Source organism: Chlorocebus sabaeus, chromosome 11 (genome assembly GCF_047675955.1).
Source record: "Chlorocebus sabaeus isolate Y175 chromosome 11, mChlSab1.0.hap1, whole genome shotgun sequence".
Classification (NCBI taxonomy): domain Eukaryota; kingdom Metazoa; phylum Chordata; class Mammalia; order Primates; family Cercopithecidae; genus Chlorocebus; species Chlorocebus sabaeus.
This window is the reverse complement of record NC_132914.1, coordinates 56987579-56999214: the sequence shown is the minus strand read 5'-3', so window position 1 is coordinate 56999214 and position 11636 is coordinate 56987579. Positions and strand designations below refer to the sequence as shown.

Below are 11636 nucleotides of genomic sequence, written 5' to 3'. Positions count from 1 at the left end.
AGCAGGATGTTCAGATTCAAAATACCGAGACATACAAATATCACGATGAGGAATCAAGAGTAATGCAAGCGCTTGCCCATCCTACTAAACTCTACATGATCAATTCTTTTGAGAGAAATTTCAAGCCCAGGAGGACTTAGTTTTGAAGTGTGCAATTAAAGATATTTGTAAAGAATACCTCAATTGCAATCAGTTTGCTAATCCTGGAGTGTTTACTTGAGATTTGCCAAAGTATGAGAATAAAATGTTCTGTTTTTAATATATGTGGAAGAAAACAAAATCACCATGAATCAAAAATAGTGAGACATTTATCAGGGAAAAGTGTTCACCATTTCTAAAGTTTCCACACATTTATGTATTCTAGAAGTGTACCTTTAATAAGTGTTTCTGTTTAAATATAGAGCATTTCTATTCAGATTAACATTTCTCAGGATAGGCAAAAGAAATTCAATTTAACAAAATGCCAATGAATCTGAGAGAAGGGTTGTCTAGCATCTGTAATCTTAGTGAAATAAGAGGAAAATAAAAGTATCACACCTAACAAGTTTAACACACAAAAAGTAGATTTGGTGATTTAAAATTCCAAGTAAAAGTGTTGGGAGCCAGATGAGTATGGCAGTTAGGATGCTCCAACTACAAGTGACAGAAAATCACAGTTTCAATAGCCTTAATTGGGTTTTATTTGAAAATGTACTAATTCACTAATTAAGAAACTCAGAAAATAACAGGAAAGGACAAATTCAGGATTGGTTATTCCAGTGACGTGAAAAGAAAATGAACAATTTAGTTTATTCCTGTGTCTCTGCTCTACCGCCAATCCCCACACTTACTGACTTTGCTCTTCGACTTACCCAGTGTTCCAGACATAACACTCAGACGTGGCAATGATGACCACCAGCAAAGGAGATTAACTCTTTTTGTATTTTGATTTTAAAAAGTGAAGAAAATTTTCCAAGTGTTCCCCCAATATATTTTTCTTCTTATACAATTGGCCAGAACTACGAACTATTCCCATATTTTAAGATTATTGGGTGGTACAATGGAACCTCCATCTGTTAGCTGAGACAAATCAGGATTCACTTTCTGCTACCAGGGATGGGTCGAATTCTTTGAGTGCAAAGAAGGAGAGAAACCTGAATAAAGTCAAGACATTTTGGGATGAGGTCAGGTGGTGGAGAGCAGCGTGGTAGAGAGTGGATTTTCATAGGCCACCTGAAGTGTATATTATGATACAACCTGCTGTTTTTAAACAATATAGATAATTTTCTTAGAATATTTGCATTATAACTACAAACATAATCATCTAGATGAAATAAACATGGTGATCGTTAACTGCTTTTATTATTTTATTAGGAAAGCACTTAATGGTTTCCTACTAGTTGCCAGAGGCTCTGCTAGAAACTAGGAATAAAATGTTATTTTTATTCTGAGTAGTATAGATGTTAAAAGTATATTAAAAAATCACTTTGCATGCTTGTTTCAGCAGTACATACACTAAAATTTTAATGATACAGAGACAATTAGCATGGCCCCTGTGCAAGGATGACACAAAAAAGAAAAAAAAAAACAACAAAAAAACCACTTTGCTATGTAGACTCTAAATTATACTTTGCTATGTAGACTCTAAATTATTTGCTTATAGTTAGTAGTCTATTAAAAATTATTTTAAAAAGTTACCTCATAAAGAGAGTATTGCTTTTCATTGACCTGATATAGAGGGACAATTAATGCAGAGGATTCCTATAAGGAGGACACAGTGTATAATGTAGGGAGCAATGTCACCAAATTGAACTCTTCATTATCTAAAATAGGAAGTATGAAGTTATGTTTTTGTAAAATATGTTTCAACTTGGCCAGTGGCATAATGGCAAATGACAATTCTCTCTATCTTTCTCTTTCTTTCTCTCTCTCTCTGTCTCTCTCACGCACACACACACACACACACACACACACACGCACGCACACCTGAAAAGAGCAAAACAATGTGGCCAGGCAGGCACCATACCTATCAAATAGCCTGTTTCCAAAGTCAATAGTGGGTTGTAAATAGACTCTAATAAGACAAGGAAATATTGAGATAAAGTTAAGCAAAGTAAATGTCTTTACTAAAGGACTTCTTTGAGCTTTTACTATGTTAATATGCAGTTATCTAAACAGTTAATATTTATTGAGAATTTACTGAATGCTACATACTGGCTGGCATACAGTGCTTTAAATATTTTATCTGATCAACACGATAATTCTATGAGGTAAGCACTAGTTGTATTTTTATTGTAAGATAAGAAACTGGAACCCAGCTAAAAGCTGAGTTGGGGAATAGGGCAGCAGTAAGAAGGTGGCTATCTTCTGTAGTTCATTCAAGAGCTTACTCAGACTTCAAAATTCTTTACATAGCTGAATGGAGGGCTTTCAAGAAATAAGAGTATGATTTCTCTCATAAAGTAATTCTGGGTCTGTTCTTCCATATACAACATGAACACAATAATTGTAACCCAGAACACTGTTAAGCAGATGAGTCCATTACAAGAAACATGAAAAATCTCAGAGAATTATCTATACAATATCTATATAACATGAGTCTATTGAGTCAAATTATATAATCCTAACTTATTAAATACTTGATGTCTTATATTGGATGTTTAGATATAAGCCCATTAATTGATAGGTTTCTGTAAAAGTGATTTTGAGTTTTGGTGTAGTGGACGTATTTTTAAGGGTTGAGTTTCTTATTTTTAGCATAAACATATACTATATATCTTAATATCAGCTCAGACAGGCCAAGCAAAAATAATTTGTACATGAAAATAATGTATTGCAAGATTATTAAAATAAGCATAAACAAACCAGAATACAGTTTGGCCTGTTTGTAGTTTGTGGTAACAATGCATGTATTATAATTTTACAATATAATTACCTTAAGGAAATTGTATAGACATACCACTTAAGATATTATACCCTGAATTCCAAATGTAGTATTATTACTATTAAGATGCAGAAAAAAAGATTAAACTTATACACAGAGGACCCTATATATTTTATAATTATTGTTTGCTTTTATAAGGAATAGTGGGAAAAAGCAAAAAAATGATAAAAACATAAACACATAATTGTACATAGAAAAGGAAAAGTGAGGTAAAAAGAATACTCAAGACTTTAATATCTCTACCAACTTTGTTAAAGTATCTAGTATAGAATTAAAGGGACATATAATTGAATTAGATGTTTTGCAATTGATCATATTAATATTCAATACACTAACATTTGTAGTATTGAAGTATAGAGAAATAAAATTGACAGTCTTTATATGATTTAGACCCACTAAAGTGTCAAATAATAAGAATGTATTTAAAACAGATTTTTTATTAGTTTTAATCTTGAAAGTAGCTATGAACTGTGCCTTGGAGCATTTAACAATATTTAATCTGTGAAAACATGGCAAATGGTAAATCCTTACATAGCTTGGAAGGAAACATATGCTCTACAAGAGATAAGTGTAAATATGTATATTCTGAGTAGTTTTTCATTTTTAATCTCAAGTTCTTTGGGGTAAATTCTATTTTTGAATTTTAAGCATTTTATTCAGCTTATTGCAGTAAATTATCATGCTTCCACAATTATTACTTCTTTTATAAGCATTTTTGCGATGAAAAGAACGCCAATTCTTATCACACTAAATTGCCTTATGAAGAATTATCAACTTTTGTTGCTTCACTGCTTCCTTTCACATCAGTTTTTTTTTTTTTTTTTTTTTTTTAAGAGAACTATTTGCTCCATATCAGCCTGGTTTATACTAAGCTATTATCCATTAATGTTTGCTATATACATTGAAATATGGTATCTTCTTCAATGCATGAAATATTCTATCTTGCATGCTTTGATAATGTCACAATATGAGTGCACTATTGGTGATTCAATTTGTATTAAGAGATTGCTGTCTCCAAAAATGATGATAATTTACATGGGTCTCTCCATAAACATTTTTGTTATACTGTACTGAGAAATTCTGTATTTTTAAATATGAATTTTTTCTTCTCTTGAGAAATTTGAGTGGCAGCTATTCACTGCTGAAACTAGGTCATCAGTATCAGACTACAATTTGTCAGAAAATATGTTTGAAAGTTAATCTAGGAGTATGGTGTGAACCTATTAATAGTAAATGACACTACTGACAATTTCAAATTGAGGACTTTCCCCCTTGGGTGTAAAATAATAAATAAACATTTTGTGGGAAAAATAACATTTCTGTTGCCATTCTTTTGTGCATATATATTAAGTTTAGCACACTGAAGCACAATTCTGTTGACCTTTTTCAACTTCACCTAAACATAAACTTTCTTATCAATTCTTTTAAACATTGTACATATAAATTTTTTCAGATTGTATTGGATTCAAGCATCTAATCTGGAGATTAAAATATAATAACCTGCAGCACAGAGTCACCTTGAGCTTTGTATGGAAAAAATTTCTATGATGTTTCTCCTCAGATAACTGAAGTGATATAAAATAGAGACTAAGTTGGAATGATTACCTCACCCTCTGCCTCCTGGCACCAATATTTTGGTAAACTTTATAATTTTATCTAGTTTCCCTCAACTAAGTTCTGTGTGTACTTGGGCATAGAAGGTAAACTACACCACACACTCACTAGACTGATGGAAAAGAAGAACTTTCCATGAGATGGGAAATTTCAAATAGTCTTGGTCAAGAATATATATATAACCTTCTGTCACCTTCTTCATTTATTTGATGACCCATCATGGAATATTGACTAGAGTAAATTATTGTGGTTTATTTGGGCTGGTCTAACAGAGACAAAATTCACCTTGTGGGATCCTGGTTGGGGAACACCTTAAAGAAATAAACAGCAATTCTTGAGAGGTTTCAAGAACTGAGTGAGGCTTGTGTAACTTGGATGGAAGAGGCAGTGTTTAAAAACTCCACGGACAGGAAGAACAGCACATTCGTAATCGCAAATGCTGATTTTTAATTAAGTTGCTTCTTTCTCAAATATTCTAAGAGTTTAAAGAATATTGCATTTAAAAAATTAATATGTTTAATAATTCTCAAGGATGCATTTAGACCAATTAACACAGAAGTAAAATCAACAACTGTCTACTTAGTTACTAAAGGCCTGATCATTCAATCAAGTCAATGATGGTTAATTTGTGTGTGTGTGTCAACAGACTGGGATAAGGGATGCCCAGATAGCTGATAAAATACAATTACAGGGTGTGTCTGTGAAAGGTGTTTCCAGGACGGATTAGCGTTTGAATCAGCAGATTGAGCAAACAAGATCCACCTTTATCAGATCTGAGTGGGCACCATCCAATCATCCGATCTGTAGCGGGACCTGATCAGATAAGGCAGAGGAAGTGCAAGCTCTTTCTTAACTGAGCTGGTACTAACATTTTCTCCTGCCCTTGGGTATAAAAGCTCCTTGTTCTTGAGCCTTTGGACTTACACCACTAGCTCTCCTGGATCTCCAGCTTGCAGACAACGTATCATGAGACATCTTAGCCTCCATAGTCATGTAAGCCAATTCCCACCACAACCCTCCTCTTAATATATCTAGATATTCCTGCTGGTTCTATTTCTCTGGATAGCCCTGACTAATACAAGGGGACACAATTCCAGTATGAGGAAATTGCACAACTAAGTTTTGGAATCTTACCCCAAGACCGTCATTCCCCCTTCATTCTCCCTAGAAGATGATTTGGCAAGTGCCTTCTGTTATTAGAGAATGTCTTCTGAAAGGAGGCTGAAACAACATCAACTTGTGAGATTCCATAAGTTGCTTCAGTCTAGAAAATCTACCTTGGTGCTGAGCACTGTCTCTCTCCTCACTCCAAGTAATGATAGGGTAACTTTGTTTTTGCCCTGAGAGTTAGCCATCCTGAGAAACTCCTCAATCTAGGCAGACATATCTGTCTATTACTCTGGTCTGTATGCCAAGATCTAGCCTACCATTTCTTTTCTTTTCTTTTCTTTTCTTTTCTTTTCTTTTCTTTTCTTTTCTTTTCTTTTCTTTTCTTTTCTTTTTTCTTTTCTTTTCTCTTCTCTTCTTTTCCTTTTCTTTTCTCTTCTCTTCTTTTCTCTTCTCTTCTTTTCCTTTCCTTTTTTTTTCTTTTCTTTTCTTTTTCTTTCTTCTTTTTTGAGAGAGAATCGGAACTACTGGTGCATGCTGCCATGCCCGGCTAATTTTTGTCTTTGTTTTTTTTGTTTGTTTGTTTGTTTTTGTAGAGGCAGGGTTTTGCTATGTTGCCCAGGCTGTTCTCAAACTGCTGGGCTCAAGTGATCCACCTGCCTTGTCCTTCCAAAGTGCTGAGATTACAGGTATGAGCCACTGCGTCCAGCCTAGCCCACAATTTCTGTCTTCTGTACCTCGGGACCTAAATGCTCAAGTAGTATTTCATACTCAGCAACCTATAATTTGTTTTAATATTAATAGCTAATAGATACTTAACATATACTATAAGCAAGGCACTCTTCTTTGCACTTTTATAATATTAACTATTTTAATCCTTAGAGCTGTAAATCAAACAATTCTGTGAATACTTACCCTCTTTCAAAGATGAGCAAAAGAGGTACAAAGGAAAAAATAATAACCTGTATAAGGTCGCACAGTTGTAAGTAACAGCGTGAGAATCAAAGTCTGGCTCCAAAATACTCAGATTTTGTCAAAACCTGACACTGTTTTTATATTACCTCTAATAACAATAAGCTTTTCTTTCAGGTTTTAATAATAATAATAATAAATATCCCTGTCACTGAGGCTGAAAAATTTCAGAATTTTTTTACTTCTTCCTTTACTTTGCTGATTCTACTTTCAAAACATCTCCCCTCTAGGTTCTCTTCCTTTGATTACAAATTATTCCAGATTCAACTTGGGTATTTGTTTCTACCTGCTGGGACAAATACAGTATTCTGTGGATATTTTCATAGCAGCACATATAAATATGTTGCATTCTTGTAATGGCAGTAATCATGTAACATTATATGATTGTAGCACAATCTATTTGCAAGATGGTCATCCTTTGTTATATAATCTTTTAATCTTTGTCAATATGGCATTACAAGATTTGTTTTTGTTACAAATATGTTCAGTTTCCATGTCTTTTGATTTTTTTTGAAGATACTTTTACTATTCAAGAGTTTTGACTTTCTAACTGGTCAAATAATTCAATTTTTTTCTCAGCAGCTTCTCTGTTTTCTGAAATGCATAAAAGAGTTATGACACAGAAAAAGAAGTCCAGCTTTTTCTCCTGCTACTTTTAGGTTTGTTTACATGTGTGTATAAATATTTTTTTGCTTTGGGGGTGTTGAGGTAGTAATTCTTGGCTTTTTGTTGTTAATTTTACATTTACACTTTTTTTCTATCTAGCATTTTTTCTTGCTCAAGGTAAAGTAAGGATTAGGCTCTGTTTTCCCCTTGATATACTCTGCAAGTAATCCCAACACAACTATTGAAATATTTCCTCTACTGATTTGAAATGCAAACTTTATCATAAACTAAAGGTCTAGTGATTTTCAATTAATTTTCTCAGGTTTTCCAGTTGTATTATATTTACATCAACCACATAAAATGGTACATTTTTCCTTCTCTTTTGAAGTATCTGATATTGTCTTGCCTAATTTCACAGTCATCTAAACCCAATATACAATAAGTACGGTGATAGTGAAAATCCTTGCTTTGTTTCTAATTTTAATGAACCTATTTTTTAATTTTATCATTCAGTTTTAATCTGTAATTTTAAGTTTACCTAGACTTTTAAAAATAAGTAACATGTGGTGAGTTTCATCAAATGTTTTTTCAGCATCTATGAAAATGATTAGTTTTTCTCATTTCACCTAGTAATATTATAGATTTTATTAATGTCTTTGCTAACACCAAACCATGGGGCTTTAGTAGAACCACACTATTGGATCGTGTCGTGTGTTTCTTTTAATAACCAACTCGATTCTATCTGTAAATATTTTATTTTGCCTTAGTATTAATACCATCAATACTTATAACAGAAACTGTTTTGTAATTGTCTTTTAGGGAATATATTTATAAGCTTTTAATATCAATTTTAGAGTACACTTTGTAAAACATGTTTGGAAGCTTGCTTTCTCCAGGTTATGAAACAATTTAAACCACTACAATTCAACATGTGGCTTGTTAACTAACAGCATCAGCATCACCTGGGAGCTTACTAGAATCATACATCCCACCCAAATCAATGGAATCAGAATCTGTATTTTAATAACATCTCCAGATGACTGGTAAGTTTGAGAACACTGGTATTAATAATATAAGAATTTTATGTTTTTGAAGGCTTAGTAGAATTCACCAGAGAAAAAATGCCCTAGTGCTCTGTATGTGTATATATTTGGAGAGGGCAAAGGACAGCTGTTTGACAACCTTTCTTATTTTCTTTTTTTTTTTTTTTTTAATTGCTTGTGTTTCACCTTAATTTATTTATTTATTTTTTTAAATTTATTTATTATTATTAAACTTCAAGTTGTAGGGTACATGTGCACAACGTGCAGGTTTGCTACATATGTATACTTGTGCCATGTTGGTGTGCTGCACCCATCAACTCGTCATTTACATCAGGTATAACTCCCAATGCAATCCCTCCCCCCTCCCCCCTCCCCATGATAGGCCCCGGTGTGTGATGTTCCCCTTCCCGAGTCCAAGTGATCTCATTGTTCAGTTCCCACCTACGAGTGAGAACATGCGGTGTTTGGTTTTCTGTTCTTGTGATAGTTTGCTAAGAATGATGGTTTCCAGCTGCATCCATGTCCCTACAAAGGACACAAACTCATCCTTTTTTATGGCTGCATAGTATTCCATGGTGTATATGTGCCACATTTTCTTAATCCAATCTGTCACTGATGGACATTTGGGTTGATTCCAAGTCTTTGCTATTGTGAATAGTGCTGCAATAAACATACATGTGCATGTGTCCTTATAGCAGCATAATTTATAATCCTTTGGGTATATACCCAGTAATGGGATGGCTGGGTCATATGGTACATCTAGTTCTAGATCCTTGAGGAATCGCCATACTGTTTTCCATAATGGTTGAACTAGTTTACACTCCCACCAACAGTGTAAAAGTGTTCCTATTTCTCCACATCCTCTCCAGCACCTGTTGTTTCCTGACTTTTTAATGATCGCCATTCTAACTGGTGTGAGATGGTATCTCATTGTGGTTTTGATTTGCATTTCTCTGATGGCCAGTGATGATGAGCATTTTTTCATGTGTCTGTTGGCTGTATGAATGTCTTCTTTTGAGAAATGTCTGTTCATATCCTTTGCCCACTTTTGGATGGGGTTGTTTGTTTTTCTCTTGTAAATTTGTTTGAGTTCTTTGTAGGTTCTGGATATTAGCCCTTTGTCAGATGAGTAGATTGCAAAAATTTTCTCCCATTCTGTAGGTTGCCTGCTCACTCTGATGGTAGATTCTTTTGCTGTGCAGAAGCTCTTTAGTTTAATGAGATCCCATTTGTCAATTTTGGCTTTTGCTGCCGTTGCTTTTGGTGTTTTAGACATGAAGTCTTTGCCCATGCCTATGTCCTGAATGGTACTACCTAGGTTTTCCTCTAGGATTTTTATGGTATTAGGTCTAACATTTAAGTCTCTAATCCATCTTGAATTAATTTTCGTATAAGGAGTAAGGAAAGGATCCAGTTTCAGCTTTCTACTTATGGCTAGCCAGTTTTCCCAGTACCATTTATTAAATAGGGAATCCTTTCCCCATTTCTTGTTTCTCTCAGGTTTGTCAAAGATCAGATGGCTGTAGATGTGTGGTATTATTTCTGAGGACTCTGTTCTGTTCCATTGGTCTATATCTCTGTTTTGGTACCAGTACCATGCTGTTTTGGTTACTGTAGCCTTGTAGTATAGTTTGAAGTCAGGTAGCGTGATGCCTCCAGCTTTGTTCTTTTGACTTAGGATTGTCTTGGAGATGCGGGCTCTTTTTTGGTTCCATATGAACTTTAAAGCAGTTTTTTCCAATTCTGTGAAGAAGCTCATTGGTAGCTTGATGGGGATGGCATTGAATCTATAAATTACCTTGGGCAGTATGGCCATTTTCACGATATTGATTCTTCCTATCCATGAGCATGGTATGTTCTTCCATTTGTTTGTGTCCTCTTTGATTTCACTGAGCAGTGGTTTGTAGTTCTCCTTGAAGAGGTCCTTTACATCCCTTGTAAGTTGGATTCCTAGGTATTTTATTCTCTTTGAAGCAATTGTGAATGGAAGTTCATTCCTGATTTGGCTCTCTGTTTGACTGTCACTGGTGTATAAGAATGCTTGTGATTTTTCCACATTAATTTTGTATCCTGAGACTTTGCTGAAGTTGCTGATCAGCTTAAGGAGATTTTGGGCTGAGACAATGGGGTTTTCTAAATATACAATCATGTCATCTGCAAACAGGGACAATTTGACTTCTTCTTTTCCTAACTGAATCCCCTTGATTTCTTTCTCTTGCCTGATTGCCCTAGCCAGAACTTCCAACACTATGTTGAATAGGAGTGGTGAGAGAGGGCATCCTTGTCTTGTGCCAGTTTTCAAAGGGAATTTTTCCAGTTTTTGCCCATTCAGTATGATATTGGCTGTGGGTTTGTCATAAATAGCTCTTATTATTTTGAGGTACGTTCCATCAATACCGAATTTATTGAGCGTTTTTAGCATGAAGGGCTGTTGAATTTTGTCAAAAGCCTTTTCTGCATCTATTGAGATAATGAATTTTAAACCCAGAATTTTATATCCAGCCAAACTAAGTTTCATAAGTGAAGGAGAAATAAAATCCTTTACAGATAAGCAAATGCTTAGAGATTTTGTCACCACTAGGCCTGCCTTACAAGCGACCCTGAAGGAAGCACTAAACATGGAAAGGAACAACCGGTACCAGCCATTGCAAAAACATGCCAAAATGTAAAGACCATCAAGGCTAGGAAGAAACTGCATCAAATAACGAGCAAAATAACCAGTTAATATCATCATGGCAGGATCAAGTTCACACATAACAATCTTAACCTTAAATGTAAATGGACTAAATGCTCCAATTAAAAGACACAGACTGGCAAACTGGATAAAGAGTCAAGACCCATCAGTCTGCTGTATTCAGGAGACCCATCTCACACGCAGAGACATACATAGGCTCAAAATAAAGGGATGGAGGAAGATTTACCAAGCAAATGGAGAACACAAAAAAGCGGGGGTTGCAATACTAGTCTCTGATAAAACAGACTTTAAACCATCAAAGATCAAAAGAGACAAAGAAGGACATTACATAATGGTAAAGGGATCAATTCAACAGGAAGAGCTAACTATCCTAAATATATATGCACCCAATACAGGAGCACCCAGATTCATAAAGCAAGTCCTTAGAGACTTACAAAGAGACTTAGACTCCCATACAATAATAATGGGAGACTTCAACACTCCACTGTCAACATTAGACAGATCAACGAGACAGAAAGTTAACAAGGATATCCAGGAATTGAACTCATCTCTGCAGCAAGCAGACCTAATAGACATCTATAGAACTCTCCACCCCAAATCAACAGAATATACATTCTTCTCAGCACCACATCGTACTTACTCCAAAATTGACCACGTAATCGGAAGTAAAGCACTC

General features: G+C 34.7%; 1 non-coding gene across 1 annotated transcript; it reads left to right on the top strand.

The window, feature by feature from the left end:
* Positions 1-1470: 1470 nt before the first annotated feature.
* LOC119623982 (U6 spliceosomal RNA) lies at positions 1471-1577 on the top strand. The gene has a single exon (XR_005240083.1). It is a non-coding gene; the product is annotated as a U6 spliceosomal RNA (small nuclear RNA).
* The last annotated feature ends 10059 nt before the right edge of the window (positions 1578-11636 follow it).